Raw genomic sequence first — 13263 nt, 5'->3', positions numbered from 1 at the left:
CTATATATCATGTAAGCAATTTTATTAAGCATTTGTGGAAGTGGGAGAGACAAGGATGTTTTTTATCAAGAAATCAGAATATAAGCAATTGGAGTAGGACACATTTTCAAAGAGAACACAGAATGCAACTTTTCATCCAAAAATGACATGTACAGTGCCTTACTAAAGTATTTATCCCCCTTGGCATTTTTTGTGTTTTGTTGCCTCACAACCTGGAATTAACAGGGATTGTTTAAGGATTTGTACCATTTATTTTACAGAACATGTCCACAACTTTGAAGATGGTTTTTTTTTTTATTGTGAAGCAAACAACAAATAGGACAAAATAACAGAAAAAGTCAATGTGCATAACTATTCACCCCCTAAAGTCAATACTTTGTAGAGCCATCTTTTGCAGCTATCACATCTCCAAGTCGCTTTGGATAAGTCTCTATGAGTTTGCCACATCTTACCACTGGGATTTTTGCCAATTCCTCCCTGCAAAACTGCTCCAGCTCCTTCAAGTGGATGGTTTGCGCTTGTGAACAGCAATCTTTAAGTCTGACCACAGATTTTCTATTGGATTGAGGTCTGGGCTTTGACTAGGCCATTCCAAAACATTTACATGTTTCCCCTTAAACCACTCAACTGTTGCTTTAGCATTGTGTTTGGGGTCATTGTCCTACTGGAAGGTGAACCTCCGTCCTAGCCTCAAATCACACACAGAGTGGATACAGGTTTTGCTCAAGAATATCCCTGTATTTAGCACCATCCACCTTTCCCTCAACTCTGACCAGTTTCCCAGTCCCAACTGCTGAAAAACATCCATACAGCATGATGCTGCCACCACCATGTTTCACTATGAGGATGTGTTCTTTGGGTGATGTGATGTGTTGGGTCATAGCGTTTTCTTTGATGGCCAAAAAGTTAAATTTTAGTCTCAGAGCAGAGCACCTTCCTCCATACATTTTGGGAGTCTCCCACGCGCCTTTTCGCAAACTCAGAATGTGCCATTTTGTTTTTTGCTGAAAGTAATGGCTTTCTACTGGCTACTCTGCCATAAAGCCCAACTCTATGGAGCTTACGGCTTATTGTCGTCCTATGTACAGATACTCCGGTCTCTGCTGTGAAACTCTGCAGCTCCTCCAGGGTTACCTTAGGTCTCTGTGCTGCCTCTCTGATTAATGCCCTCCTTGCCCGGTCCGAGAGTTTTGGTGTGTGGCCATCTCTTGGCAGGTTTGCTGTTGTGCCATGTTCTTTCCATTTGATTATGATAGATTTGATGGTGCTCCTAGGGATCATCAACGATTTGGATATTTTCTTATAACCTAACCCTGACTTGTACTTCTCAACAACATTGCCCCTTTCTTGTTTGGAGAGTTCCTTGGTCTTTATGGCAGTGTTTGGTTAGTGGTGCCTCTTGCTTAGGTGTTGCAACCTCTGGGGCCTTTCAAAAAGGTGTGTATATGTAATGACAGATCATGTGAAACTTAGATTGCACACAGGTGGACATCATTTCACAAATTATGTGACTTCTGAAGGTAATTGGTTGCACCAGAGCTTTTTATGGGCTTCATAACAATGGTGGTGAATACATACGCTCATGCCAATTATCAGGTTTTTTTTTTCTGAAAAATAGTTTATGTATATATCTTTCCAATTTTACTTCACCAACTTAGAGTATTGTGTTCTCATCCATCACGTATAATTCAGATTAAAATAAACATTGAACTAAAGGCTGTAATGTAACAAAATAGGTAAAAAGCCAAGTGGGATGAATACTTTTGCAAGGCACTGTAAATATAAAATATATTTTATATATATATATATATTAGAAAAGAATCCTCCTCTTAAACCGCTTGCCGATGATATAGGTCGGCACAATGACACGGCATTTCCCTGTTCTGCCTAGTGACATGACAGGGATCTACTGCTCCCTGTCATCGGTGAGCAGTGATCGCTGTCATGTCAGTGGTAGCCCACCTCCCCCACAGATAGAAAAACTCCCTAGGACACACTTAACCCCTTGATTGCCCCCTAGTGTTTAACCACTTCCCTGCCAGTGTCATTTATACAGTAATCAGTGCATTTTTATAGCACCAATCGCTGTATAAATGACAACGGTCCCAAAATAGTGTCAAAAGTATCCGATGTGTCTGCCATAATGTTGCCATCACAATAAAAATCGCAGATCGCTGCCATTACTAATAAAAAAAATAATAATAAAAATGTCATAAATCTATCCCCTATTTTGTACACACTATAACTTTTGCGCAAACCAATCAATATATGCTTATTACCAAAAATATGTAGAAGAATACATATTGGCCTAAACTGAGAAAGAAATTAGTTTTTTTATATATTTTTTGGGGATATTTATTAGAGCAAAAGGTATTGTAATTGCCGCTCTTTTTTTGTTTATAGCGCAAAAAATAAAAACCGCAGAGGTGATCAAATACCACCAAAAGAAAGCTCTATTTTTGGGGGGAAAAAAGGATGTAAATTTTGCTTTGGTGCAACGTTGCACAACCACGCAATTGTCAGTTAAAGCAACACAGTGCCATATCGCAAAAAGTGCTCTGGTCAGGAAGCGGGTAATTTCTTCCGGGGCTAAAGTGGTTTAAATAATCACATTTTTTTATTTTGCAGCCTGAAATGAAGACAGACACAGTTTTTGTTTTATCCAGCTGTACTTACTCAGTGCAACTTATAACACCTAAGTGAAAGATATAACACCAACATGCCAGAAAAAAAACAGAACGATAGTTGGAAAAAGGATCACCCCCCCTCCTACAAATGACTCAATCAGGTGTAGCTAATCACCTTCTCAATGGCACACAAAGCCATTTGACTATCAACTGCTATCAACTGTGATCAGCTGTATTCATTTTAATTAGCTCAGAATGAAAATAACTTTCCTGGAGCATTTCAGTCCCTGGTAGTGCAACTGAAGCAAACAATCAACAATGAGTGGCAAGGCACTGTCAAAAGATCTCCAGATAAAGTTGTGGACAGGCACAAGTCAGGAGGTGAATACAAAAAAAGTTGAAGGCTTTATCAATGTTGATGTAGCACCCTGGAGTTTAGGCAGGGTTGCTCCTCAAAAATTTACTTGGCAGGAATAATCATCTTGGCTAATTGTTAGAGATCAATTGATTTCTACCTAAGTTTGACCTTGTTGCACTTTTCTCTTCTACCACTAGGTGGCCGGGTACTTGGTGGTACTAGATACGAGAAGGGCATTGCAAGGTCAGATTATGGGTATATGGGGTATCTCAGCCAACAGCCAGGGGTTTTCTTGAATCCCTTGGCCTGCTGTGAGAACCTATATATTTGGGTGGAGTCAGGTGATCGGTGTTCTGTGCCACCTGGACGGCTGTCTGGGTGGATGTGTGTTGTACTGCCTGGCCTGCTAGGCCAGAGATTGGGCCTATCCCAGCACATCTGGCTGCTAGGCTGTCTGAGGGCCTATTCAGAAGCAAGAAAGCACACAGGGTTCGGACTGTGGCTTGCAGTCCAACCAAAAGTGACGGTTCTACCGGCCGGAAAACCTGTTGTGGTCAGAGGTAGAAGGGAAACTGTTGCCACTAAGGGACCAACCACCTTATTACTAGGGACTACAGTGAGTAACTGAAGCAAGTACCGGAGCAGCATTCTCACCAACCGGGGATGGTGAAGAATTGAGAAACTTCAATGGGTATCGAGCCAGATACCCAGCCAGCAGGGGTGATGCTTGCAATGCAGCTTTGTGTGTCAAGCCATGGACTGACCAGGCCAGTGGGGTGAAGCTTGAGAGGTAGAGGTATCTTGAGTGCAAAGCTAGGGACCCAGCAGAGATGTGGGGGTGATGCTTGAGGAAGATACCACTGTGAAGATTGGAGGAGCACAGGGGATTCAGTGTCAGTGAATCATCTAGTCTAGTGAGAGACTGGGAGCTGAGTGGGCTGAAGAACTACAAGAAGTGATGGTAGTAGAAGTGAAAGAATTGTTACGCTTTGTGTTAGGAACTGTTAAAGACTGTTGCCATAGGAGACAGCATTCCTGCACATGTTGATGTAGCGTCTTGCTGGATACCTTTCCCTGCATGGCTGTCCTCCTATTGAAGTCTTGGAGTCTGCCAATTAATCTTGCAACTACCTAAGGGTGTCCTGGCCCTAACCCTCTCTCCCAAAGTTCTATTAAGAGAATATAAAAATCTATTTTGCATTCAAGAAGTATCTGGCGCCCAGTGACTTTACCTTGCACCCACCATGCCTCACAACCCACCATATACAGAAGGATGTCAGCTGTCTCTGGGCCTGGAGGTTCTCATTACACCAAAGGAGGCCTGGGACCTTGCTACATTTAGAAGCACGGTGAAATATTTAATTAAGAAGTGGAAGGTATTTGGTACAACAAAGACCCTCCCTGGATCAGGACGTTGCTCCAAACTGGATGAAAGAGCCCCTGAAGAAACTGGTCAGAGAGGCTACTAAGAGGCCCACAGTAACTCTGAAGCAGTTGCTGGAGAGTTGTTATTGTGTGCATGAGACAACAAAATCACAAATTCTCCACAAATGTGGCTTGTATGGGAGGGTTACAAGAAAAAGGCCACATGCAGTCACGACTGAGCTTTGCCAAAACACATCTTGAAGATTCTGAGGCCACATGGAAACAGGGCTGGACTGGGACAAAAATTTGGCCCTGGACTTCACCCAGACTGGCCCACTTTGACAGGTCTCTCCCATGCCGGCTTGCCACCCAAGCCCCCCCCCCACCCACTAGCTATTAGCCGTTCTACATTATTTCTCTTATAGGCAGTACCAGTGGGGAAGCTAGACATTATTTCACCTGGGGCAAAGAATCAGTTTGGCGCCCCCCCCCATGGAACAAGATTAGGCAGGAAAGTGAGGCCGCCCTCCTTCCAGATCGTATGATGAGCTTTTAAGTGTTGACTCCTGAGCATCATGTCTGTATTCAGGCACGCTGCATAACTAGCCAGGGAGAGGAGGTGAGCACTGCGGGGGGGACAGAGGACTGGAGGGAGGCAGCGGTCCACTGTCACTGAAATCGGCCCACTGAGCCATCGGCCCACCGGGAAACTCCCTGTAGTCCCAATGGCCAGTACATGCCTGCATGGAAAAGGGTGTTGTGGTCAGATTAGACTAAAATTTAATTATTTGGCCTTCACACCAAATGATATGTCTAGCGAAAATCCAATACAGCTCACTATCTTTATAACATAATTCCTACAGTAAAGCATGGAGGTGGCAATGTCCTGTTATGGAGGTGTTTCTCTGCAGCAGGGACTGGAGTAATTGTCAGGATCGAGTGAAAAATGGATGAAGGAAAATGCCATCAAATTCTTGAGGAAAATCTGCTGCCCTCTGCCAGAAAGTTGTCCGTGGGAAGAAGGTTTACCTTCCAACATGACAATGACTCAAAGCACACAGTAAAAATGACCACACAGTGGTTGAAGGATAAAAAGGTGAATGTCCTTGCATGGCCAAGTCAGAGCCTAGACTTAAACCCAATTGAAAATCTGTGGAATGACTTGAAGATTGCAGTCCACAGACAGTCACCATCAAATTTAACTGAACTTGACCAGTTCTGTAAAGAAGAATGGACAAATATTGCAAAGTCTAGATGTGCAAAGTTAGTAGAGACATAAACAAACAGACAATAAGGCCTCTTGCACACGATACTCCTGTTTGAGCATCTACTTTTTCAGACTTTTTTTTATTTTTGATGCATTCGCACGTATTTTTGCACATATGCGTCCACGCAAAATAACGCAAATTCTCCAATTTTTGCAGGCATTTTCGTGCAAACTTATTTTCGCGTTCTTGTTTTGCAGTATTTAAATGATCATTTGCTCACATTTGTGCACAAACACGTGTATCTGTGCACTTTTGCGTGCATGAGGCGTAATTTACTGACCAAAAATGCATATTTTTCTATTTTATTTTTACTGAAGAATGCATGGCTCTTGTTTTTTGTGCCTGCATGCATAGGCACATTACAATTAATGGGCTGTATTTTAGCTCAGTAAAAAAAAAAAGCTGTACTGAGCTTTTTCAAGCTGCAGTGTGCAAGAGGCCTAAAGCAAAAGGTGGTTCAACAAAATACTGACACAAGGGGGTGATCCTTTTTCCAACTTAATGATTCTGTTTTTAAATTTGTTTTATCTTTTTCTGACATGCTGGTGTTATATCTTTTACTTGGATGATATAAGTTGCACTGAGTAAACACAGCTGGATAAAACAAAAAACGTGTCTGTCTTCATTTCAGGCCGCAAAGCAACATAATGTGATTATTTTAACCTCTTCACGCTGAGCGCAAGCAAATATGTGGCCTCTCGGCGTCATGCATTGCATGCATTGGTGCCGACAGTGCTGTGCTGAGAGTATGCCCAGTGACTGGTCTTTTCCAATCATGTGACCACCGTGACAGCCAACCATGGCGGTCATGTGGTCATAAGCCCCACCTCACCTCCCTGCATAGCAAACCTCTTAAAGGGCCAGCCACAGCCGGCGCCAAGGGGTTAAAGGGGTAATTCTTTCCTTTTCCAACCCTCAGGCCACGGACCGGTGTAGGTCCACAGCCTGTTTGCTGCCGCTGCATTGTCAGAGGTGCGGCAGCGGCGGGCAAGCAGAGAGATGACATCACTGCTGTTCCACCCTCACTCGGAAACCCACGACTGCACCGAGGCTTGTTTCTGTGCTCAATGGACCAGTGCTGCCACCAATGCAGTGACAATCCTCATCTGGTGGCAGGCAACGTGGCAAGTGACAATCTGCATCTGGTGGCAGGCGACGTGACAAATGACAATCCGCATCTGGTGGCAGACGATATGGCAAGTGACAATAAAAAGAGGCGTGTGACCTGACACAACCAATAATGGCAAGCTTCCATCCCTATTGTATTGAAACAAAATGAAGGAAAGAGGTAGTGGACTTTATAAGAGGCTTGTCATTAGGGATGATGATGCATACATAAAAAATAAAAAGATTATAATTTATTTGCATAATCACATTGGGCATTCCATATCTTATAAAACATATTAAATCAATGAGCAATGATGCAAAATACTCACATATTGAATATAACTGATACAATAAGCACTACAATTGATCAAGGAACATGATTAGTATAGTGAACACACAAAATTGATAATACAGATCATCAAACAGACATAGTTGATAAAATAAATTCATAAGTTAAACATACATCACTTGGCGATTATAAACAATTGATTATGATTCATGATAATAAGCCAGACTTTTTGGCACCCTTGGATTGAGAGACTCTCATCAGGAGTATAATGCAAAATTAAACTAAAAGATGGATAGAAAAATAAGTATTAGTGTATGATGCCCTCTGGGAGAAAAAATCTCAAGACAACTTGTTAGTTACTTACAAGTCCCAAGCCAAGCCCAGGCTCCAACCGGTGGCCTTAGGCAGATTTACTGAAAAATATTTCAGTAAATCCATAGACAGTATTTATGCACTTTTAGTAGGCTGCATTTGGAAAATGGAGGAACACGGTCAGCTTTTAATCAAAATTTGACTAGGGTGTATTTATTTCATTATTTTCAACAAATGTACTGACTCAGGGGCAGAATTATAGGGGTCGCAGGAGTCGCAATTTGTGACCCAGCTCCATGCTCCAGGGGGTCCATGCAGCTCCCATGTACACTTGGATAGGTGGGGCAGTGGGGGCATACGGAGAAACCAATGCTCTCCATTTTCCTCTTGAAGCCACTAAAAAGTTGCTTCTCTTCCTCTACCTCCCACCGTCCCTCCTATCCAGGTTATTTGTCTGCTGTCCTCAGGCCCCTGTTTACTCCCCTGGTACTCCCCTCCCCTGCAGTGCTGCTGGCTTCCCCCCTTCCCTCTCCTGCCAGCTGCTGCGGGAGATGTGTCAGGATGGAGGGGGGGAAGGGTCCATTCATAACGGAAGCATAGTAAACTGCGTTTATGCTTCTGTTTGTGAATGAACAGGAAGCTCTGTACAGAGCTATTCCTGTCCATTCATTCTGTGCAGCTGAAACTGCAGAGATGGAGATTAAGGGCTCTGTCCTCAATCTCCTTTCTCTTAAATGTGAAACATTAGCAGTTTGTTTAGACCATTAGTATTACAACTATGCCACCAATGGGGCACCTGAAAATTTAAAAAAATCAATACAAAATAAAATGGTAAAAAAAATAAAAAATAAATAAAATGGTAAATATACCAAATAAATTTGGTAGACATTTTTATACGGAATTACACTATGTGGCCTTCTTCTGTTCCTTCTCATCCAATGTAATCATCACCTATTCTGGGCATCACCCCTGAGGGACATACTGGTTTACGGATCATCCCAGGACCTTCTTTCAACTTCCACGGGACCCTATCAGCTGTTTACCACTCAAGCTTGTTTGACCTAATTGAACGTACGTTTCTTTGGGTCCAAACGTTCCGGTAAGCCTCCCTATTGTCGGTGGCGGTGTTCTTTCTATTCCAGATGTCACATGCACACTGATATGTTCCACATATGAAGTCACACACTTATTGAGGACTGTCATTACATCACTTTGTATGAGTCATATACTCACTGAGGACTCTAATTCATTCACTTTCTTGATGTCCCCTTTTTTATTTATTTTGAGGTTCGCCAGTTGAAGGATGTAATGGGCTTCATGTTACATATTGTGTGGTTATTTCACTTCTTATATTAGCGCTACACTTTTTCTGTTTTCTGATTTATTCACATATCCTACTGGCCGTGTTAGCTGCTTATTCTTTTGGGCAGCACAGAATTATTTGTTATAATTTTTATCTGCCAGTCAAAAAATCTCTATTACCGTTTCATTAAAAACAAGTCATTGCTAGAGCTACCTGGAAAGATTTGGGTGCTGCACCTATGCATAAGCCAAGCTTATTGTAAAAGACAAAACTTTATTTCACTCCCAAATTTGCACTACCAGGGTATTATGTCACTGAAACTGTCTGTGAAAATTGCACTGTTCCATAGCATCACATACAACTTTTGGATATCCCCCAAGCGTATCAATCAAATTAATTATGTGTTTTTAATGTTGCCCAGTGAGGCCACATGAAAAGACCCTCTCCCTGCTGTACAGTTTTTTTTAATGTTTTTTTCATTGGTATATATACAGGGCAGTGCCCAGATTCACATCCCTTTTTAGCCCTAGAAAAGACCAATATTTATAAAGTGGTTGTAAAAACGATGTTGCAAGAGAGTCTCGGCTGTCCAGGCTCTCCCTTCTCATTAGCCGAGACAGCAGAGAAGTGCAATTGGCTCCTGCTGCTGTCAATTAAAGTCAGTGAGCCAATGAGGAAGAAAGAGGAGGCAGGGCTGGGCCACGGCTCTGTGTCTGAATGGACACACGGAGCTGTGGCTTGGGTGCCCCCATAGCAAGCTGCTTGCTGTGGGAGCACTCAATTGGAGGGAGGAGCCAGGTGTGCCAAAGAGGGACCCAAGAGGGGGAGGATCTTGGCTACTCTGTGCAAAACCACTGCACAGAGCAGGTAAGTATAACATGTTTGTTATTTTTAAAGGAGAAAAAACAAGACTTTAGTATCACTTTAACAATGAGATTTGCTCCCCAAAGGCTTCAGTAGTACTGACCTCTAAGTTTGGGTTCACCAAATTTTGAACAAGGTTCCTTAAACCCTTGACAATTGAACCTCTGCCAGATTTGCAAATCACCGGTGCAAACCCAAAATCTTTTTTAAATATGTTTAAAATCATGCCTCACTGTATACAGGCAAATTCTACATAAAGAATGTTTTTATGAATCTGTTACAAAGTTTTTTACGTGGAGATTTTTGCAGTATCACCATGACCTGTTGGAGGCTAACAGCATTAGTTATCTTAAAGTGATTGTAAACAATCACCTTGTAAAACAACCCATTCAGTTTAAAATAGAAATAAAAGGCAAAACATTTGTGTATAGATATAAAAAACAAAAACACATTCCCTCTTTTCTCAGCTGCATAAGAGCTGGGGGAGAAGCAGCAGCACACTGAGCTTCCCAGTGAATGGCTGTGAGGCAGGGGTGTGTCAGGACAAGTCTGATCATTGGAGGAGAGCAGGCTGTGTTCCCAGCATAGCTAGACAACTGATCACAGTTAGTGTGGTCTGTTTTTAATAGAAAAGCATGGGGTCCAGCAGGAACACCAGAGATAAGGAAGTTCTGCTGATTATGCTCCTCCCCTCTCCTCTACATTAATGACTTTTTTCTTTTTAGGAAGCAGGTACCTAGTTTTGAACCCATTTAGGCAGTCTGGGAGAAAGTTCCTCCACTGCTCACAACCTCCTGGAACACATCACAGCTCTCAGGAGGCTGCAGGACCATTCAGAAAGCTCAATGCAGCTTACACATGGCCATTGGGGAGCTAGCTGTGATATACTTTACTAAACCACTTTCAACTAACACATAATCTGTGCTGGGTGTAATAAGTACGGTATATAATATATTTTTCTGTTTCATCCATTCTAACATAAGATAGATACATTGTTCTATTTTAAATATAGTGGTGACTCATAAGTGTGACATACATGTAGCAATTTCAGTCAAGTTCAATCACTAACCATCCACTAGGAATCGCACATATCATTGCAAGTAATCACTAGAAACTAAGCAATCTACTAGCTACTAGTTCCACTGCCCTGGAGATTTCGGACAATTGTAAAGTTAAAAGTGGGCAATAAAATGATAGCTTCAACACACTTTTTGAAAGATCAAATCAAAAATTGAAAAATAACTATTTCTGCCAGGTTTGATCACGGGAATTCGATTCCACCTCCTTGCAGTCATTTTAAACCACATATTTCTGTCTTTGATTGGATTGCAAATTTGACAAAAAAGGAATCAAATTTTCAAGTGCATGGCCAGTTTTGGAATTTATTTATTTATGCACCATAAAATAACATTGACTTTATTTGCTGAAGTTCATACATTAAAAAAATTACCAATGGTTTTTTGAAATCATGTCCATCCAGTCATATATTCTGATGGGAAAATATAGGTACAACATATTTCTATTTTTGTCATAATCTAGAAAGGAACCTGATTCATTCAAACTGGAGCAAGAAAAGATATATAGCAAACAATTGGGTTTTAGCTTCTGTTCACTAACCCACCTGGGGAGAATAAAATAATCTATACTTGTGTTGGCAATGGCTCCACTTTTCCGTGCTGGTATTTTCATGAACCAGCTCAATGCGTGTTTTGTGCCCCTACCCTACATGTTGATTCTCAGCATTCATTCACAAAGGGACAGAAAACAAACAACATTACCACATCGATCAAGCAAGGCAATACTGCAAAAGCAGAAATGCAAAGACATGTACAACAGAATGGCAACAATCCTAGGTAAAAACAAATATTTTATCTTAACCATTATCTCTTCCTAGGCTCCAACATAATTTTAATATGTGTAGCTAGTGGCCTTTTCTCTGAATCCTAATAGCCTGATCATTTAAAGCAGACAAACATCTTTTTTCAGAATAATGATGGTACGAAAATGTCATGCACAAGTTTACAAATCAAGATTATTTTTTCCTTCTTTTAGCAAGATTTATGAACCTATAGTGGAAAGTTTTAGGCTTGTAAAACCCCAATAAACATTCTTTAACTGGTCAGTCATTTTCATTAAGCCTATATCTAACAGTACAAAATAATTATGATAACAGTTTTACTTCATAGACCCAAACTTTAATTAAAGGATATATTACCACTTGTGGCCAAATGATTAAAGCATAGCTAAACCCAAAATTAAAAATGTAATATATTGCAGCTTACCAGTCCTTAGATATGATGGCTGCATTTGCTTTCTGTTCTTACTTTTTTTATTTTATCTAACAACCATTAACACACTTGCTGTCTTATGCCTCGTACACACAATCGGACTGTTCGCCAACAAAACCATGGAATTTTGTCTGAAGGGCATTGGACCAAACTTGTCTTGCATACACACAGCCACACAATTGTTGGCCAACAATTACGAACGTAGTGACGTACTACGTTATTTTTCAGCTCTTTAGCGCCACCCTTTGGGCTCCTTCTGTTAATTTCATGTTAGTAGAAGTTTGGTGAGTGTTGATTCGTGCTTTTCATTTCGCAATTTTCATTTCGCACTTTTCATTTTGCGCTTTTCATTTTGCACTTTTCAGTTCGCGCTTTTCAGTTTGTTTCTGAACGGCCGTTCGTCAATCAGACATGTTGCGGAATTGGAGGAGATAACGTGTTATTTATTATTGTCCTTGGAGTTATTGCTTCGACATTATTTTTTGGTTGAATAATGATTTGATTTGGTATATTTTCTATATTTTTGGATGCACAGAATGCACTTTTTGGTTAAGTTCTATTAGCAGACAGCATGTCTAATTTTATTTGTTTTCTTTTTTAATGCACAATAAATAAATTGTGGAGAATAATACTTGGCTATGTGTTTTACTTCTCATGACAGTTTGGGAGTAGGCAGTTACATTTTAAAAAATACAATGTAAAATTGACAAGGGACACCAACATAGTTGTATCTTTGATCTTAAAAACTATGGGATAATGGTGTTGTGGTCACTTGCCCAAATAATAAAAAAAAAAAAGCATAATAATATTATTCTTGATATCACTAGAAAAAAAGTCTTTGAAAATGAGTTTGCAATAACTCCATCAGTATCACCAGCAAAGCAGCTTCATTATTATCCCATTAAAGAAGAAGAGAATGTGCGCTGCATTTGGAGATTTCATAATTTGCCATGTCACGAATGTTAATTCTTCACTACCATGCTAGTTTACAAGACCGACCGCTTCTGGCTCGTCCTTGCTTCCGAGCATGCATGTTTGTACTTTGGAATTTTGTCCGATGGACTTGTGTACATAAGCTCGGAAAATCCGACAACACACATTTGTCTGCGGGAAATTTGAAAACCTGCTAGCCGACATTTGTTGGCAGAAAGTCTGACAACAATTGCCCGATGGAGCATACACGCGGTTGGATTTACCGCCAACAGGCTCACATTGAACATTTCCCGTCAAAGTCCGATCGTGTGTACGAGGCATTAGGGTGTCTCTTGTATCTATGGAGAAGCAACAGAGACATCCACACAAAAAAACCTTAGAAGCTAGATTAAAGTCCCCCCCCACACAAAAAAATTTTAAGTCAGCAGATACAAGTACTGTAGCTGCTGACTTTTAATATTAGTACACCTACCTGTCCAGGGATCCTGCAATGTCGTCTACCCAACCGATTTTCAGATCAACTCTCGGGTACTGCCGCTGCCATTCGTG

This window comes from Aquarana catesbeiana, linkage group LG02 (genome assembly GCF_042186555.1).
Source record: "Aquarana catesbeiana isolate 2022-GZ linkage group LG02, ASM4218655v1, whole genome shotgun sequence".
NCBI classification, from domain to species: domain Eukaryota; kingdom Metazoa; phylum Chordata; class Amphibia; order Anura; family Ranidae; genus Aquarana; species Aquarana catesbeiana.
The sequence above is the reverse complement of the archived record's forward strand: the minus strand, read 5'-3'. Positions refer to the sequence as shown.